The sequence below is a fragment of the Buteo buteo genome, chromosome 6 (genome assembly GCF_964188355.1).
Source record: "Buteo buteo chromosome 6, bButBut1.hap1.1, whole genome shotgun sequence".
In the NCBI taxonomy this organism is placed as follows: Eukaryota; Metazoa; Chordata; class Aves; order Accipitriformes; family Accipitridae; genus Buteo; species Buteo buteo.
This window is the reverse complement of record NC_134176.1, coordinates 52267070-52286634: the sequence shown is the minus strand read 5'-3', so window position 1 is coordinate 52286634 and position 19565 is coordinate 52267070.

Genomic DNA, 19565 nt, shown 5'->3' with positions numbered 1-19565 from the left:
AGGGTTGAGCAATGTGGTGTTACGCTGGCACTAAACCATATTAAACTGGTGGGAGCGAGGGAAGCAGAAGGTATTACAGAGCAGGGAGGGGGGGTGCAGGTGAGATATTTTTTTTTCTTTTTCTCCTAATGGGAAGGAGAATTGATGAATCAGAGATACTGGGAAATTAATATGGACAGGAGGTGGCACGGTGTTAAGATTACTCTTCTATACATGTGAGGGGCTGGTAATAGGTAAAGAGGGAAAATAGAGGAGTAAAGAGGATGATGTACCTGTGGACGAGGCTGGAGGCAGTGCAAGCGTGGACTGCAAAAGCACATTCTAACTTGAAGTAGAACATTGAATGCATTGCTTTATTTACAGGGAACCTCTGTTATGAGGGTAATGGTACTAAAGCATTTCTCCTTCCGAGCTAATACTGGACCAGCATCTTCAAAGTAGTCTTAAGTGCATGTGCTTTCTACTTTGGAAAGTAGAGCAAACATGACAAAAAGATGTGCTGCTGTTGAACATCCCATTTTAGTACGTAAAGGTTTCTGCTAGTTTTGTTGAATAGTTTCTTTAAAACAAACAAACAAAGAACTTTTTGCATCTTATTTCAATGTTCTTTTTTTATATGAAACATCCTGATTTTTTTTTTTAACAGTCCTTAGAAGCACTGGAAGATCTTAAACTTTTTAAAGGTTAAACTATTGTTTCATTTCATATTGAGAAAAAATTAATTTGATCTGAAAGTATTTGCTTTCTTTTTGGAATTACTGAAGAGAGTTCTTTATTTTATGTGATACCCCTTTTTATTTTAGAATGTCATTGTATGATTGAATTTTTATCTTGAATAACTTCATTCACCTTGAGTTTTTCCATATAGTACCTATATATGATTTTTAAAAAATCTCTTTGTAACCTTGAGTACTTGTGTGCCCTAAATATTTTAAACTTTTCTTCTTGGAAGTGGTTATATCTAGTGCATGGTTGAAATCTGTTTGTGTTCTGGTTTAAATATCTTTGCCAAGTTTGGGGAATTTCTGGCTGAAAACCACTATGCTAATAATGTCTTCTTTAGCAAGATATTCAGGATAACATGAAATAACAAATCCTCCCCTCAACACAGTTTTTGCTATATTGGGACTGCTTTTGTATAGTTTTCAAGCACCACACTGGTGGATCTTTATATAAAGAACACGGAGATAGCTGCAGCACAATTTTCAACCCTACTGAAACAAATGACTTACGCCTTGGGGCAACGTCTCTAGTTACGTATATTTTAAACCTTCTAGTAGGGATGTGCATGCTTATGTAAGTAGTATTAACTTTCTCTGACACTTTTGTTGCACAAAAGTGGAATCATAGCAGTTCTTGTAGCTTTCTGTACCTACCGAGTTGAAAAACACAGCACAACCTATGTTAATGTATTGTAGACGGTATGATTTAAGCTTGTCTCATAGGATGTTTGAAAGGCCATACATACTCACAGCTCCACTATATTTTGATATGCTTTTCTACGCTCATAAATATTTAGACCCATCCATGCTTGAACAGCTGAGAAAAGTCTTTCCAAACAAGCCTTTTGGTCTTATCAATGCAATCTGATAGAAATTCCCTTCCGCAGCGTTAAAGGCAGAGAACGCTGCTGGAGCGCCGGCTGCGGAGGTCTGAGCCTTAGCCACCTGCGTCAGCAGCATACTCACTCTCCTGTGACACGAGAAGTGAGAGTGGGTCAACATTTGTAATGGTCTGAGTGAACTAAATGCTCACGGTACAAATATCTTCTCTGATCTGTGTCCCACCAGTTGTTGTCGAACCTTTAAGGATTTAAAACTGTAAAGATGTACCAATATCATGAATCGGAATAGCAGATTTTTACTGTGCTTATTCGTCTTCATCTGTGGAACAGTATCTCCTACTTCTTTCCCATGTTATACTGCTGGTGAGAAAATATGGGGGTGCCTATGGAAACTCTAATATGGAAAAAAAAATAAAAAAAATCTTGCTTTCTGTTCTGGGGAACACCGTGAATGGCTGGGAAACCCAGAACTGTAACAGTGAGAAAGCAGTAGACATTTCCCTTATAATAAATTAAGGGAAACTAAGGAGAAGAACTTAGTTTTGGACAGCATGTAGTGTTTGCAAGATTGTGTTTGAAGGGTATCTAGCCTTTTTTAGGGTTTTAAGGATATCTGATTACTGTAGGCTCTCAAAAATAATGATAAAGGTGATACAAGCTCTCAAGGGTGCTCACTCCAAGGAAGTGAGACTGTGTGGGGATATGGGTAGAGGACTCCTGTAACTCCTAGCTCTTTTTCCTTTTCATAGTAAGGACCCAATATCTGTTGGAAGTCGATGAGTTCTGAATGCCTTTCTGTTTGCAGTAACTCAAACCGAGTCTTCTCTGATTAAATGTGTTGTTCAGACGTGGTAGGTGCCCTCTGGGTGCCTGAGCGCTGGCAGGAGAAGAAGAGGTACAAGCAGCTGGAGACATTAGGCTAGCTGCAGGTTTTGCAGATGCGGGGAAAGAGACTGCATGTAAGTGAGCATGTAAGCGCCCTCCCCTCTGGCAAGCTGTCAGGATCCATTTGGCAAACTGACGCTCAGCCTGAGCAAGGGCTGAGCCTGCCCTGCAGAGCCGGGCTGAGGCAGGTGCTTGTGCACTTGGCAGCAGGTTGGGCTCTGGGCTTCGCCGTCTTCAGGAGGAGGGGTCTGCTGGAAGCTGATAAATTGCTATGACAAAGAGGTTCTTGTTCCTGGTGATGATGCTAGGCAGTAACTACACTGTAAAGGACTTATTTCAGTGTGTATTCAGCACAGCTGGTACTGCATCACAAGGGTTTTCCTGAAGTACTTATGGGAGAGAATGTGTTAATGCCTCTCACCATTATTCTTCATAAATCTTTGAAATAAGAGCCAGTTACTTAAGATGTTAGGTTCAATTCAAGCTTGCTGTGTCTTGGTTATATGATTGAACTACTTTAACCCCGCAGAGAGGTACAATATTACACATATGTAACATGGTGGTCGTGATACAGAAGACCTGAAGATGGAAACTGCCAATCAGTACTGAAATCGTTACTGTATGGGGCATGATTTATGCCATCTAAATGCATCTAGCTCAAAGTTTAGCATCTGGCCTAAGCCATAGTGCCATCCCTCTTCCTATTCCTGTGGAGTCAAGGTAGGGAAAAGATTACATCTGTCAGATGATTCATACTATACAGATTTTTTTACACACCTAATTTTAGGGTATGGTGAGTCATATTTTTGGCAGTTGATATTTCCAGAAATTGATTACTTAAAGTACCTGTGAAAATTTAGTTGTCTAGACTAATGAAGTTAAATGAGTTGGATTCGAAATTGATTGTTATATGCAGGCCAACTAGTGTCTTGCAGCTGGTTTCTTAAAGATGTAAACATAAATGTCTAGTATGGCACCCATTAACTTTTTGGTGTTAATCACCCCTTTTTTTCTTTCTAAAATACATCACAAAAATAACTTGCTGATTTTCACTGGGTGATTTCAAAAGCCAAAACAAATCAGGAAAGTTGAAAAAAGATAAAAGAATTCTAGTCTCTTAAGTCTATTTACTTCTAACTGTGGCCTAGACAACTGAGGAAAAACAAGGAAAAAATTTTGATCTTAGTAAATACTGCTTCTGTAGTATGTGTAAATATTACTGAAAGGGTAACCTTATGATTAAAAACAAAATAAGAAAAAAAAAGAGGTAAAACAAGTGTCTGTGAGCTATGGATATTTTGCATTTGGAAATTGGGTACATTTTATTCAAGTTCTCATTAGACAATATTAGCTACAGAACACTTTTTGTATTTTTTACAAATACCTTGCAGCGTCTTTTGGCAAATGACCAGACAAAATAAACTTCCATTTGGAGTAAAATATCTCTTGGGCAACACTTGTTTGCATAAGTCCTGCTTTGGATTTAGCCAATTGAGTGATGTGGTGGTAATCATTTTGCTTGCTTAAGCATGTGTGGTGTAAAAATAGCGATTATAATGTAGTTGCCATGTGGATGCAAAAGGATGTGCTAGCTCAGGGTGTCCGTCACTGCCATCTGTGGAGAAGACTGCGTGGTGTCTCAGCTGCATGTGTTGAGGGTTATACTGTTAAGATTTTTCTAAAGGATTTAATATTTAGGACCTTTAGCAATGTTCAGGGAAGTCTGAATGCAGTCCCTATTGTTTTGTTGTTCCAAATGCCCAGGAGCCATCAGCTTTGTACATTTAAATGGTGTGGGGGAATGGAAAGCTTATGAGTCTACTAATATAATAGCATGGCAATGGGATTAGTGTTGATCACTCTGTTCAGGAGAGAGGCTTGATTGAGGGAGATGCCTGGTAATATTACGTTATGTTTCTGTGTAATCCACTCTGTAGTAGCTGCTGTCAGGTTTGACTTTGGACATTAATCACGGTTTGTCCTCCACATGTACTCAGGTGGGGTTGAACACTGTTAGCCTTCCCTCTGTAGCTATCTGTGATTCAATATCAAATCCTGCTCACAGTTTGTCCCCGTCTGTATCGGCAGTCAGGCTATAACAGACTGTCTTCAATCACAGCTAAGCGTGGAGCTGGAAAGGACCTCTATTCCATACCCATTTTCAAACACTTTTCCAACTCTTAACCTTGACCTAGCTTTGTCTAGCTCTCCTGAGAATGTATTGTTCATCCAGGAACAACATCTTATACACAGATATCCGTTGTATACCTACCTAAAGTGAATGGGAGATGAGACCCTCGCTCTTGAAGGGCTATTTTTCTATATATTAACTTACTGCTGGTCAATTATAGTCTGAGAATTTGACATACTGATAAACTTTTTTAATGGGAAACCAGTTTACTTCTAAAAGCGGTAATGTTCCTTGTAACTTGCTCTAATAATCAATTCTAATCAGATCCAATTACTACATCTGACAGCTCTTCTACCAAGTCCAACATATCTTCATCACAACTTTGGATTCAGACAAAGATTGTTCCCCAGGATTTAAGTTAGTTACTTTGTGTCTCGGTGAGCAAGGCTGTCTGAAGAGCCGGCTGTACTTACTCACCAGCTTTTTTCCCTTCCCCAAAATTATTAGTCAGAAGGAAAGATAATTACAAGGTTGAAGATGAATGGTCTAATCCACTGTCTTGAATTTTCTCATTTTCCTGCATTATTCATATTTTTTGGCTGGGTGTGGGAAGCACAAGCTGAATGCTGATGCCTGTGCTGGCTGCTGTCTGTCCAGTGCCACCTGTTTCTTTCCAGGAGAATATCTCCAGTGAGCACCTGTTCTCCAGCTTGTGATTTAGGGAAGTCACAGGTTTGAGTCTCTGGTATCTTTTAATTGTCTCCATACCACGTGCTTTTTAAAGTCTCTAAAGCAGAAAAGTTTTCTGGCTGGGAATGAACACAGGCAGCACTACTGCCTTGGGGGCTGTAAGCCCCAGGGAACCTGGGGAGTTTAATCTCCTCTGCCTAGGAATGAACTGGTTTTGTCTGTCACCTCTTGCTAATGCATTCCCGCTTGGCAAAACGTGCTCCCACCCAGCTCTTCTGGAGAGAAACTCCTTTCTTAGCATTTGAAACGGGTTTTTCCTCTTGTTGCCACTTCTGAGTTAGCAGCCCTTCAGATTGATGTGTGTTGGCTCCTCTGGTCAAAGAATCACTCTGACTTCTGGGACTTGGGTGAAAAAGGGCAGGTCCAATTAAGAGACTGTTTCATATCAGCAGTGACCACAGAAAAGAGACCTTATGGCCCCTAGGTTGATAATACAGACTGGGGTCCAATGTAAGGCCACAGTAATATGAAAATCTGAAGCCAGCAATTTGGGGTCTTGATCAAGTTGTCTCTGTTAGTACCTCGGCAATGAGAGTTGATAGGACTTTTACTCCTGACTACACCAAGTGATTTTGTAAATCTAAAACTGAATTACTTCAAGTGATGTTACAGCCCTTGTTTTGCTATTTATGTTGTTTTCTTTCAAGAGTAATTCTTTTCACACGCTTCTGTAATGTGAATAAAAAACCCCAACATATTGTTTTGGGATTTATTCTGTTATTTTTACTGAATAGAGGTCAGAGTTTAAATACATTCGTGAGATGAAATTCTTTCTGGAGAATACTTCGAGTACAAAATAGCATAATGATGCTCTGGGACATTCAATACAAAGGTTAATGGAACAACTGTCTTAATGGTTAACGCTCTTTCATACAATATACACTTTTATTGTATGATAAGGAAAATGTACGACAAAAAAAGTCAAGGACCTACATTGCTTACTTTGTAGTGACCTATGTGTATTTATTTTGTAGCTGTCTTTGTTAGTTCCACTGGCAGCTGTACCAGGTGTGAAAGCTTCCTAACAGTCTGGAAAACTACATCGTAGAGAAGATATTAAAAAGATAAGACAGAAACATGATGTGAGTTCTGATCTGTGCCATAGAAGATATTTTTGCTTAAGAAACAAATTAGTTGCTGTTTAGTTTGTCTCAATTTAGAATGTCTTCTGCTGTTCTCAATCTTTAACTCTCTGAGGTCTGTGCAGTCCCCAGAGAAACAGGACTGGGTTTCAAACAGAGGAAGTTTCTGAGATAGACTAAAATAGGAGACGTGATATTGCAGGGTGAAACCTCAGTCTTTCTAGCCATACACTACTCTACTGGGGAGAATCTTCCCCATGTAGAAGGTGTCAAGAGAGGGAGAGGAGGATGTCCAGCAGACAGATAAGGACCTACAGCTCCAATCTCAGTCTTTCCACAGAAAGGTACAAAGTAGATGGGAAGAGCTGAGAAACTCTGGATGAAAGCTGGCAATGGTATCTCAAAAGTTATTTGAATTAACTATGGGAACATTGACTGGGAGATTGAATTAAGCAGGTATCTAACCAGTGTGCTCAAATCTGTGCAGGGTTGGGCAGTCAGAATGATCAAGTTTTTTAAAATACCAGTACAGGAATAATGGAATAGGGGCAAAGGCACAGAGTTTTTCTATGGAAAAGGAGGTTGTCCGGGAGAGGATGGTCAATAGTCCTTGGCCAGTGCTCAGAGGCTACATTGGAGCTGGAGTTGCAATCTGAAAGTCCAACTGTATTTGCATGACACTCACTTCACAAGTGTTAGAGGAATATGAGGATTTCCTCACTGGCTTCAATGAGCAGGAAGTGTACAAAATGCTGATTTAAGCAAGTGACCTACTGTATCTGCATTCAGTTTTGAAAATGAACCTAGACCAGTGTGAGTATGCTTATCTGTCATGCCCTTAGCAGTGACTGTGCTGCTTCTGCCATCCTACTTGAATCACTAGAAAAATGTTACAGGTTTATGCCGTTTGTGTTAGTGCTGTGAAAGTTCTGCTGGCTGCTTGCTTTTCCTTGTGTTTTAATTCTGTCCTCTAATAGTGGCAGTTTGAAGCTTTTCCTGCACTAGGAAATGGAAATTTCAGAGTAGTTGTGCTCACTGACTTCTTTACACCCACCAACCACTGGTTACTTTGGGTTTTCTCTGTATACTTTCTTTCTATGCATGGGCAGTTTCAAATTCTGCTCTGCTTCTGTAATAAGTTAACTCCTCTTTTGTGCTGTCATCTCCTGGGACGAATTTTAGCTGCTTATTTCTACTTGATATTGGGTGGTTGGTTTTTTGGTGTGTGTGTTGGGTTTTAGGTTTTTTTGTTGTTGTGTTTGGTTTTTTGGGGTGTCTGGGTTTTGGTTTTTTTGTTTGGTTGGTTTGGTTTTTTTTAAGAAAGCCACCTGTTTGTCTGTTTGGATTCAGTTTGCTTAATGAAAAGGATTTTGTGGAGCAAAGTTCTGAATGATCTTTCCCATCCCTCCCCTGCCCTGCCTCTTTGTCATGAGGAACACTGCTGTTAGTAGTCCATTAAATATTAATGACTCTCATTGCAATTTCTCTCTAATGTGCTTTATTTTGGTACTAGTCCAAGCTGTGAAAATGAAAACCCCCTCGGGACCTTATGTAGAATGTCATTTGCTCTGCAGTTTTGGCTGTAAACATGATAATAAATTAGAGGATGTAATGAATATTCATTGAAGCGCACAAGGTTTCTTTCTTCACCCATGTCTGCCTATCAGTTTCCCTCCAAACTGTACCTGATAAGAGACGCGCGTGGATGTTGGCAGCCCCAGTGGCTTGATATGTTCACTCCGTTAATGATGTGTTTGCCTTGAAAAAATATTTACTAAAAAGGGGCCAAAGTGTCTTGTCCTTGCAAAATTCCTAAGGGGGGGGGAGGAAATCCCTTGGTCTTCCAGCCAATTTAATGTGGGTTAATAAGTTTAGAGTGATAAGTTGTCCTTGTGTGTGGCTGCAACTTCACTGCCTTAGTTATCCTTGTGTTGGGATTCAGGTCAGCTCATTCACTGGAGTGAGAGGTGGTTTGGCAATCTGCTAAGGCTGTTCTGTCAAATCCTACTACTTAGCAGGATTAGGCCAGGTTAGTTCATAAAATTCAGTTCATAGCAAAAAAAGTGGTTTTGCACATTTCAGTGCCGTTCCATCCTTTACAAGAAAACTTGTTCCACTTTCAGTAGTAATTCTCACTTTATTCCTTAGCAATACTAATTCTCTTTTGGACTATTTGGAGATTTGTTATTGTATCTGGGAAGGATAAGAAAGGGTTTGTAACATTTAAGTTACTTAATTTGTGGAGTTGTCATGAGAGATTGTTAAATTCTAACTGCTTCTAAATAAAAAAAAAAAGTTGAGTAAAGTGGCTACCTAATTACCTCTTGGTGTGTAACTATAGAATATGCACTGAGTATCAAGCATGCCAAATATACTACACGGGCTTTGGATGAGGAAAGCTTCAGTTTAGGAAGACTCATCATATAACTGGTCTGAAGTTTTTTCTCTCTACCCAACAGCACTGAGAAACCATTATGAATCCATTACTATTTTTTTGTGGTCGGTACCTAATGCTTCTACTTTCATTTAGAAACTGTATGAACTTTATCTATAAACCTTTTTGGTTAAATAAAAGGTTTTCCATTAAAACCTTTTTTTTTTTTTACTTTCATCTTTGTCATCAGCTTTGAAAGGAGTACAAAGTCTGTGTTTTCGTAGTCTATTGGGTAGTTTATTGGCTTGGGATTTCTGAGAGAATCCAAGCAATCTGTGCTTTGATTGAGACAAAGCAGCACTTTCAATCTGGATCTGTCACAGCCTGACTGTGGACTTTTACATCTGTCAGGCGATAAAGTGTGTATTTTTTCCCTTCTGCTGGAGCATTTTGGAACACAAATAAAGATGAATGTTTTTCCATCCAGAATACGTTATTTCTTAACTCTTTTTGCTCACTTGATTCTTTTTCGTTCAGTTTGATGCTTTTCGTTGCTCTTTGTGTTTTTTCATCAAGAAGTTCAAACTTTATCAGGAATTAGTATTTCTGCTTTAAAACAGTTCTAGTGTAGAGAATATATATGTCAGGGAATCGTAGTGCTGCAGTGGGAACAGTTAAAAAAACCAATAGATTGGTTTCAATCTTGGAAATACCAGTTCCTTTACTTAATTGATGTTCATTAACAATACACATTGCCAATGGCTACCTCTTAATCGTTATCACTACATATTAACACAGTTAGTCCATAACAATCTATCCTAATTCAGCTGTGAGTATGCAGTCCAGTAGAGGTGAAGCATCTATCAGTGCCAATAAAGTGGCAAGTCCTTGATGGTCTTATTTGAAGGTGGAGGTGGTCTTGCTTAGGTGCTCTTTTGAAGGAGGGACGGTCGAATGGAAGCTAATATTGTGCTGTCTTTCTTCCCATCCTTTCTTGTTCTTTACTGGTACCTTATCTTTCTCTTCCCCAAATAAGAATACTGCCTCTTTGGCTAGTTTCAACAAGCATCTTTCCTGTTCGTATGGTGAATCCAAAATAGTCCAGCAGAATGTCTTTCCTATCTGTTTGACATCCTTTGTTACCTTGCAGATTTTACTACTTGCACATGTCTTCCTCTGTCCCATTTGTGCAACTCCATCATAATTCTCTATTTGCCCCTTTGCAATTCATGTTATTTATGTTTAGCAGGGTTAGAAATGCTCATTGCTGGTTATGCGATCAGTGGTGTTAACAGTATCACACAGGTACTTATCTGCTCTTGCTGGTTGTGCTATTTTAGTTTGCTTATGCCATGCTTAGGGCATATGAATGTTAATTATGTCTTGCTGAGTACGATTTTACTTTGAGTGCAACAGGTCTCTGCTTCAGAAGCGCCAGTGGCACTCTGCTGGTACTGGCGAAAGCAGTCTTCTGAAGTGCTTATGTTTCTTTGAGACACGGATGTCAAAGTAGCTTGTTTATTCTTCTGTCTCACTTGGTGGTATAAACAGATCTGGCAGAGTATTGTGGGATTCCTCATTTGGTATGTTGACTCGTATATAGGACCTGACTGTCAGAAATACTCAAGATGCCTTCATTGGGGGGATACTATTGCCTTCTTAAAAAAACTTTCATCAAATTACTTTTAATGTATGGTGACTTAGTCAAGTAACTCATCTTACCATCCCTTCTCTCACCAGTAGCTTATGTAAGTGGTCACTGCTGCCATCATATGGGTAACTGACCTGTTACCGTCCAAAATGATGTGAAATATGAGCAATATCATCCTTTGATTTCTGAAGTGGAGATTCCCCAACAGCAATGGCTAATGCAGCGTGTCTATTGGTAATTCTGTACATCAGCCTGTAGCTGCTTTGGAGGAATTGCTTCAGCCTCACCTTGTCAGCTACTTTGTTCACTTGGTTAAGTAGGAATTAACTTTGTTATACTGGATTAAAACTGAGTGCCAGTGTTTTCTGGCTGTTGTAATGTCACACGCTGGTAAGGAATCTGACCTCACCCTGAAGATGTCATGGTTGGTGCTTTTGACGGACCCTGTACTGGCAGTGCCTTTGAGTAATGCTTCCTTGCCTTCTCAGCACACACGTCTCTTGGAACATGTACACACAGGAGCCTCGTGTTCTGCTGTTGACAATGCCCAGCTCCCTTCCCAAACGCAGAATCATGCTGTACTTCTAGCTTCTGACCTAGCTAAGTCAAATTCCCAAGCTCCAGCTATTGGACACTTCAACCTCTTTGGTTCCTGGATGCTTAGAAGGAGCCTGTGCAGCGCTCACAGACAGCAAGCTGGGCTGTACGCGGTACTCTCCTGAGAGCCCTGTGTGCCAGGAGTATTTCTGGACTGTTCTTGATGTCAGCAATTCTGTCTTAGAAGCAATTTCTCCAAGTTTAAACTTTATCGGTATGTGGCTAAATTATCTTCAAAACAGTTATGTCATTAAATACAGATCTTCGTAGTCACTATCATCTGGTTACATCATCTTCCTTCATTTCTGTAGCTAATCTATTATTAACATTTCCCAGTATACATCTCTCTTGCCCTAATATCTGTACTGTGGTATGCTTTTAATATGCGCTCTCATAGTGTATATTTGTTTAAAATAAATAGGTTTGTTCAATGTTGTATTTAATTAAAAAAATTGCTACTAGTATTCATAGTTTAAATAAACATACAAACCCCATATTTTTCTAATATCCTGTTTTGTAGAAAATGAAGACCCTGGAATAAAACTAAAATAGAAAAATAGTGAAAGAGAAAGGAGGGAATTCTGCAGAGACATGAGGGAAACAAGGTAAATTGGCCCTCATACAAACAGCTCTGTTGCAATTGTAAGAATATTTCTAGTGCCTCTGGATATTTCTTATCAACTAAACCATAAGATGTACCTTCTTACTTGAAGTATTAAAGTGGGTACTCTAATTAGTCTGCATCAAGCAGTAGGAATTTATTAAGACCAAAGAGGGACATGTTACCTCCAGAGAAAATTATGTACAATGTCAATGATAATAATAAAAATAAAAATCCATGAAACCCAGAATATGAATTGCAGATTCCTGGGTCAGGTCTTACTCCTTGCATGAAGACATATCATGTCATGACTAATCTAAAACTTTTCAAAAGGAAATTATAAGTATATTTGGATGTAGTATTTTCACTTGTACGTGTCAGTCATGAGATGTAGCTTTTACATTAACTTTTCCATATCTTAGTGAGAGTCTGTGTCACTTGGAACTGACTGCAAAAAGGTGATAAGGAATGTGTGACTGTATTGGTTGGTCTTTCAGCTCAGTCAGATTTGTGTGTTGTCATTAATCTGTGGTTAATTAGCAGATGACTTTAATGTCTATGTATAGCCTGGGATGTAAAAGGATTATGCTGTTAATATGTTAAGTATATGATTTTGAGATATTAAGTCCTTTTATTACCACAAATTATATTTGATCTTCAGCTAATATTCTGGAGGGAATTAAAATAATAATAAGCAACCTATCCCTTATCAAAATGATTTCAAATGTCATATCAAAAAAACTATGGATATTTATTTATATTTAGGAAAGGCTTTTAAGATTAATCTAGCAAGACGTGTCGAGGTATGCGAACATAAGATCTCTGAAGTTTTTTGTAGATTGATTTGTCTTCACAACAGTTCTGCTTTAGTGTAAGCACCTTAATTTTGAAGATGGCGAAACTCAAACTAAAAGAGGTGAAATGTTTTACTTGTGTGAAGCTTCATCAGCAAGGGCATTGGAAGGATCAAAATGTAGGAATTACTCTCACCATTTTTTTTTTTTTTTGTATTTTCACTGCTGTGACTTATTAAAAATCAGATTCTTTAATATTTGACTTTAGTTAATTATCTTCTTGAGGACAAAGAGATTTTAGAACTGGCTTTGAGTTAAATACTGTTCTTAACCTTTCCTTTTTTTAAAAAAATATTGATAATTCTAGAAACTTAAGAACTCTGGAGTTTTTCATCATTTGCTTTTCCCGTGCAGCATTGAAAAAAGCAGCACACCAGGGATTGTGGATATCTTGATAAAATTTATTTTTTTTTTAAAAAAAGATATATTTCACTATTTATCGTTTCTTATCACCTCCCCCTTTTCTTTCTCCTTCTATGGTATGATATACTTGGACTTCTTTTTACATAAAATAATGTGCACATTTAGCCACCAATTATTTTTCTACTCTTTTCTGGTTAAGAAATTCAGGAATGAAAATTAAAAAGTTAGCAAATGTTGTGGTGATATGGGTAGTGCTAATAGCACTCACTTATTTGGAAAAAAAAAAAAAAATTTGTAGCTTGCTTGTGGTCACAAATGGACAATGCAAGTTTCCAGTTAGAATTTAAAACTAGTTTTCCAGTACTGGTCCAGGAATGTGAGTGAAAGCTGATTTGTAAAAACATATTATGGTGCAAATATATGTAAATTGTTGGCTTTTTATTTCTGGTGAATTGAGAACTAGGACGTTTTCACAGCATTTCAGAAAATGAGTGCACCTTTACCTCTTCCATTAATGGCTTCCATTAACTCTTCGATTATCAGCATAACAGCTGCTGAATATATAAAGCAAGGGCCAACTATGGTGCCAAAAGAAATACCTGGGAAAGAGAATGGAAGCTATATAGCAATATTAAGGAGTAATTCTGTATCACAGAATGACTGTGTTGAATGACCTAGCAGTGCATATTTGCTTTGAAAAGTGACAGTAAAAGTAGATATTTTTCTTTATCACATATACCAGTAAAAAGATTTTTACAAGTCAATGACCCTCTGTCTTCTGCAAGGTTATAACCACTGGAGGAGTTTGATTCTATAAATGAAACTTAATTAGATGTGAAGTTGCATGAGTCAGAACAGAGTCCAGCTGGCTCACTTTACAGAACTAACAGCAGCGAAACCAATAGAATCTTTTGTCAACAAAATCATTAGTGGAGACTGTGATGGCTAAAAACATTTTTTTTTTTTTAATATATTTTTCTATTTTCTATTGAAATCTTCTCTTGGCCTTTGAGTTAAGGGGAAGGATGGATTGTAATGATAATGCTTGATGCAGTACTGTTTAAAGCATATTATGAACCCAAACAGGTTGCTTGCTGACTTCTCATCACTTGTGTTCCTCCAGTGAAGACAGAAAAACACTCTGGTTGCTATTATCTGTTCCTTTCATAAATAGTACAGGACAAAACATAGCTGTTGACACTTCTTCCAGGTCATCGCTTGGCTGTCTTTTCTCACTTATCTTAGCAGTTAGGTGAACAGGATCCAAAGTCTGGTTTCCCTATTTTGCCTAAGTACAAAAAAAATACCCCGCAAAAGTTTGGGTAGGAGAAGGGTAGCTCTTGTATATGGCAGTCAAACCAGGAAAGGGCTTTGGTATTTACTCTTCTGATCTGTATGTTTAGGCCAACCCCTAAAGGTAGATGTTATTGTTAGTGTTTTAGCCCTACTTCATACTATAGCGTAATTAATCGTACTGAGAGTGTTCAGTTCTATCAAAGCATTTTTTCTTTCTGCTTTGTTTCCCTGTTTCTCACTTTTTTTTTTTTTCCCCCCATTGCTGATTTATTTGGAAGGCTGCTTAGTTACTATGGCGGTTCTTAGGGTGATAATGTTAAGTGATTGGAACAGGTAATTTAAAAATCTTACTGTTCTCATTCTCTAGATGGTTAATACAAAAGAGAAACCCACTGCTGTATCAGTCTCTACTAGAGACATTAAAATAGAAGAGGCCAAATCAATGGCATGAATATTTAGGAGAGGGAGAGAAGGGCAGGAGACTGCCCTGTGGAGAAGTTTGGGTGAGGGAAGCTTTGCAGAATGGATTTCTTCTGCATGTATTTATTGGGATGGGGAACAATGTTGGGGGAAGACAAAAAAGATAATTTAAAGGAAGGCAGAAGACCTGCAGTCCAGAAGTAGTCGTCTGTTTTAATGAAAAAGAGTATGACCTTGTTCCTGTGATGCATTGCTTCCTTGCTGCAAGTTAAGTTCAGCATCCTCCTCACTTTTTCTTGGAATCAATGAGAAATCTGCATGCTTGTGGTGGTGGGATCAAGTGTTATACAGAAGCTGTGTTTTAATTTAGTAGGCTGTTATTGTAACAGGAGATTATCTTCTATGATCTGCACATGATATAGCAATGGAGTGCATCTACCCATCACTTCTGAGCATATCAGGTGCCATTCTTCCAGCAAGCAGTGGATAGGAATGTACGTGGGGTGTAGGGTGCAGTTTGGTGGGGTCTTGTTTTGTTTTGAGACATGCCAGGGACAGGCATCTTCTGTCATGCAGCTGCTGCTTTAATTTGAAAAATTTGTGAAGAGTACCCCAACTTTTAAAAAATAAAATATGATTGGTGCATATACTGTGAAGTGAACATACCATATCCTCCTACAATGTGCTTTCATGAAAAAGAATAAGCAAGGAATAGGGAGAAGAAAAGGTGGTTGTGTGTGTGTGGAATTTAATGAGGTCTATTCCTTGTGACCTGATTAAATACTTGGTCTCCTTTATCTCCTTCTGCTCTTGGCCTCTGCAGTCATAAATAGTCCTTGGGATCTGCACACTGACAAGGCTGCTGTATGCAATGGATTTCTTGCCCTTGCTAACGATTATGATTGACAGTGTTAATCTGTGAGTATGTTGTGATGTCATACTGCTGGTGTGTGTGTAGATATGTATGAAATTTGAGTATAGGTTACTGACTATTGATATGCAAAATATAAGCAGACTAATCAGATTTTCGGTTTGCCCTTTGTAAGTCTCGAATGTCATCTCTATGAGAGCTTAAGCAAGATTTAGTAGCTTGAACAGCACATATGAAAGTTTTTGTTGTTTTTTTTTTAGCAGCATTTAAACCCCATATTTACAAATCCTTGTGCAGTTGCAGTTATAATACACAAGTGACACTGATGAAGTCTGGTCTTCCGCCGTTAAGAAATGCAAGTCTCCATCCTGGGAAGTAAAGAAGAGTTTGCTTTTACTAGAGCTGGAGTATCTGTGTGCTTTTTATGGGCCAGCTTTTGCTGGGCAAAATCCAAATGGCAAATTACGTTCCTCTCCCAGGTGTCAAGCACTTGAAGATGGCAAACGTTGCAAACCTAGATTAATATTCTTTCAAAGTCTTTGCTATAATGTGCTTCCCACCTTGATAACCTGCTTAATCTCTCCTGCACAGAGAGCGCAGTGCTCTTCTGCAGTCCAGTGCCTGTCCCATCCAGCTTCCGCAGATGGGCAAGTCACATGTTGGTCTTGTATGAAAGGTTTTAAGGAATTTATCTGTCTGTCAGGCTGTGTTCTGTGTTTAGGCTATGTCTCTGTGACACAGTAATTGGTTAGCTATGGGAAGCTTTTGTTGGTAGATACATGGGGGGGGGGGATTAATAAAAAACTTAATATAAAAGTGCTTTCAGATCAACAAATGATTTCTAAAAGGCAGCACTAACTTCAGCCTCTACCAAGTCAGTTACCCCTTAGCTCAGCTGACCACCCCATGGCTATGTACTCCATAGATATGCAAGTCCTGGAATACTACTCTTTCATTTTGATTCATCTTTCTTTCTCAGCCATGTTGGTGGATCTGAATTTTTGCCAATGCCAGTGTAACTTTATCATTTAATTCTTCTGTGGTCTGTTCCTCCATTGATAAAAATTACAAAAGCACTCCTATAAGTGTGCTTTGGATACTTTCCATTAACTAACTTTAAGGGACTTTCTAAATGGTCATATTAACAGCTGGAGTGAACTTCTATTACTGCATTGGGCAAATAATGCTTTGACTTAGCTGGACTTACTGCAGTTTGCATCAGTTGAGAATCTCACTGAGGCTGGAAGCAGCAGTCCTAGTGATTGCTTTGCTTTCCTGCCTGTTCCTGTACATAAATGAAGCACAAGCTTGTCTGTATTCTTTTTCTGAAATCTATTCTGCTTACGCTATGCAAGGTAGGTCTTCCTGAACGCTGATAGGAGCCACACCTGTTTGCTAAATTAAGAACAAAGAATGACATTTACTTACTGTTCATCAAAATCAGTGTTTCCCTCAGATGAAAGCTTGTGTCTACTGGTGCCAATGAGAGCCACCTGCATACGTCTAACAACATCATGTAGTCGTTGGTAATATGCTGCAGAATAGGAAAGGAACAGGAATTGCTGTACTCCAGATGGAATAAAACCAGAAAAACAGGAGTGCTAATGAGGCAGATGACCCTGTATGATGAAATTACCTTCTCCTCCACTTGGTGAAATGATGTAATGTAGTAATTTCCCAGGTCCTTCTGTACATTGCCTCTTCCGCTTAGTCAAGAGTAAGTGCTGCAGAGAATCATAGCAAAGTGTTAACGTATTCTAATCTACATCTCTTTTCTTAAAACAGGGACTTGCTTTTTCAAATATAGTAATTTAAGCAGAAAAGGAATAGCTTGAGCATAATGCTGATGTTTTGCTATTTCAGAATGAGTCACAAATGGCTCAACTTAAGCTGCATGTTTAAGTATAAAAAAACTTGAAAAAACTAAGCAGGTCAAAATTGCTATGACTGAATTTGCAATTGATTGGTTCCAGTGATAGCAAGTGGTGTACTTGTGGTAGGGAAGTTAAATGCTGTTTTGAAGAACTTAGAGGATCCAGCTGCATTGAATCACTGGCAAATAAGAATCAAAGCAAAGTTCAAAGCAAATAGCTCATATTTAAAAAGGGTTACTTTTTTTCAATTATTAGTTTGGCTATTAAAATGTTTTGAAGTTTGTCAGTCAGGTATAAAGAGATACGTTGTATTTGCTTATGAATGTGGATCTTTGATTCAAGATAGAAAAAACAAAACAAAGGGCTGGATTTTTTTTTCTTTTTTTTCTGAAGTCTAACTCGATAAAAAGTGTTTAGGAGAACTCAGCTTACTCGGTGCTTTCATGCACAATACTGGTGTCTGGCTCTATTTTCATCCTCTGAAGTGGCTTATTATTTTGGCTGGAATGGTCCTTGTCTCATTTTGTATACTGACAAGGGCAAATTCTGAAACAACGTTTCAAACAAATGAAAAAAATGTGATGGAAAAATTTTATACACAGTAACTGCTGGTTTTGAGTTATTAAAGTAGCCTTCTGTTATCCTGAATAACAATAGGCTTCACTACTAAAAGCAATGATAGATCCTGTATAGTGGAAATGTAACCAAGGTTAATTATAGGGGGTGTGTGGGAACTATAATGAACCACAGTGTTTATAACACTAAAAACATCCCTTTCAAAAGACAAATATAATCCTTGAATGTTTTATAAATATTTAGGAAGGAAGGTCATAAAAGAAAGGTGGTTGTTTTGTGGTTTGGTAGTTCGTTGGGTTTTTTTTTGTTGTTTGGTTTGGTTTTGTTTGTTTGTTTGTTTTCTTTAATTATTATAGCGTATTTATCTTTTGTACCCATAAATATGGCAAAACAATGTAGTGGCTTCCCATAGGAATCACCAGGATGGCTTGATGCTGGAGCTTTTCAGTGCTGTCTCAGAGTTTGTTTTCTGTGTTCACATGATAAAGGAGAATTGAAGGAGAATCAGTGAGTGGAAAATGGATGTATCCTTGTGAGCCCCTCTGCTAGCGAGTAAGGGGAGCTATGCGTCCACTTGTTGAACAAGATTAGGGAACAGATGTGGCAGGTAAAACAGGTTGTTTTGCGTGGTTAACTCTCAGATGGATTTGTTCTGAAGTCTGAAAGATGCACAGGAATTGGTAGGGCAGAAGCACATGGTGATAGGTTGATTGCTACTTGACAGGTTTTATGTCAGCTTAAAGCAACGCACTACAGTGGTTGCACACTTGAGTTAAGACTGACATGCAGCAGGAGGATAGGCTCTCCTTTTTCCTTCTCTTCTAGCTGTTTCTACTGTTGCTTTTGTGTAAGTTGGGGGTGTGTGTGTGTTTTTAAATTATTTTTAGATTACGTGGCTGCACAAATAATCAGGCTAATTTGCTAATCCAGTAGCAGAGTAACCCATTGGAACAATTTGCAGCAAACTGAATTTGCATGTCTCCACGTTGTTAGCGTTTAGCCCGCAGCTACATACTAACCTACTAAACCTACTGTGTAGTTGGCCTAAGGTAATCGTGAACCCATTTTTAAAGACAATTTGCATCCCACTCCTGTATATATTTTGAGGTGCATGCTTTGTAGGAGATAGCTACACCTAGGTGTAGGTGATAGCTTTTGGCCTGTAGGCTGCTGAAGAGCTGTTGTTCGACTGTTGTGTGGCTACAGTCACCTAATATCAGGTACTTCATCTCAGTGAATGGCTGATACCACCAGTATAATGAGTGCCCGGTATATCACTAACATACAGTCTAATAAATTTCTGATTTAAGTCTCCTACCTACTTTTTATATAAATGACATATGATGCTGTAAAAACAGATGGCAGACTTGGTAACAAAGTCCTTTCTATTTTCTGTCACCTACTGTCAAGTTTATGGGTTCCCAGGTGTCGCTTCCATTTACTTGTTATTAACTCTTGTCAAAGAGGAGCTCCATGCTCTTGGTGCTGCTGGATCTTTACCGTTTAGTTTAGCTGCTTGTTAATCTGACAGAGCACTCAACATTTGATTGAATAATTCAATCTGTTTTTTTCTGAGCTGCTCACTGTGATTCTGAGGTGGGAGGCATACTTTAAAGAGCTTACGATATGCATATTAAAGATTTTAAGATAACTTTGGTTTTTTACATTCTGGACTA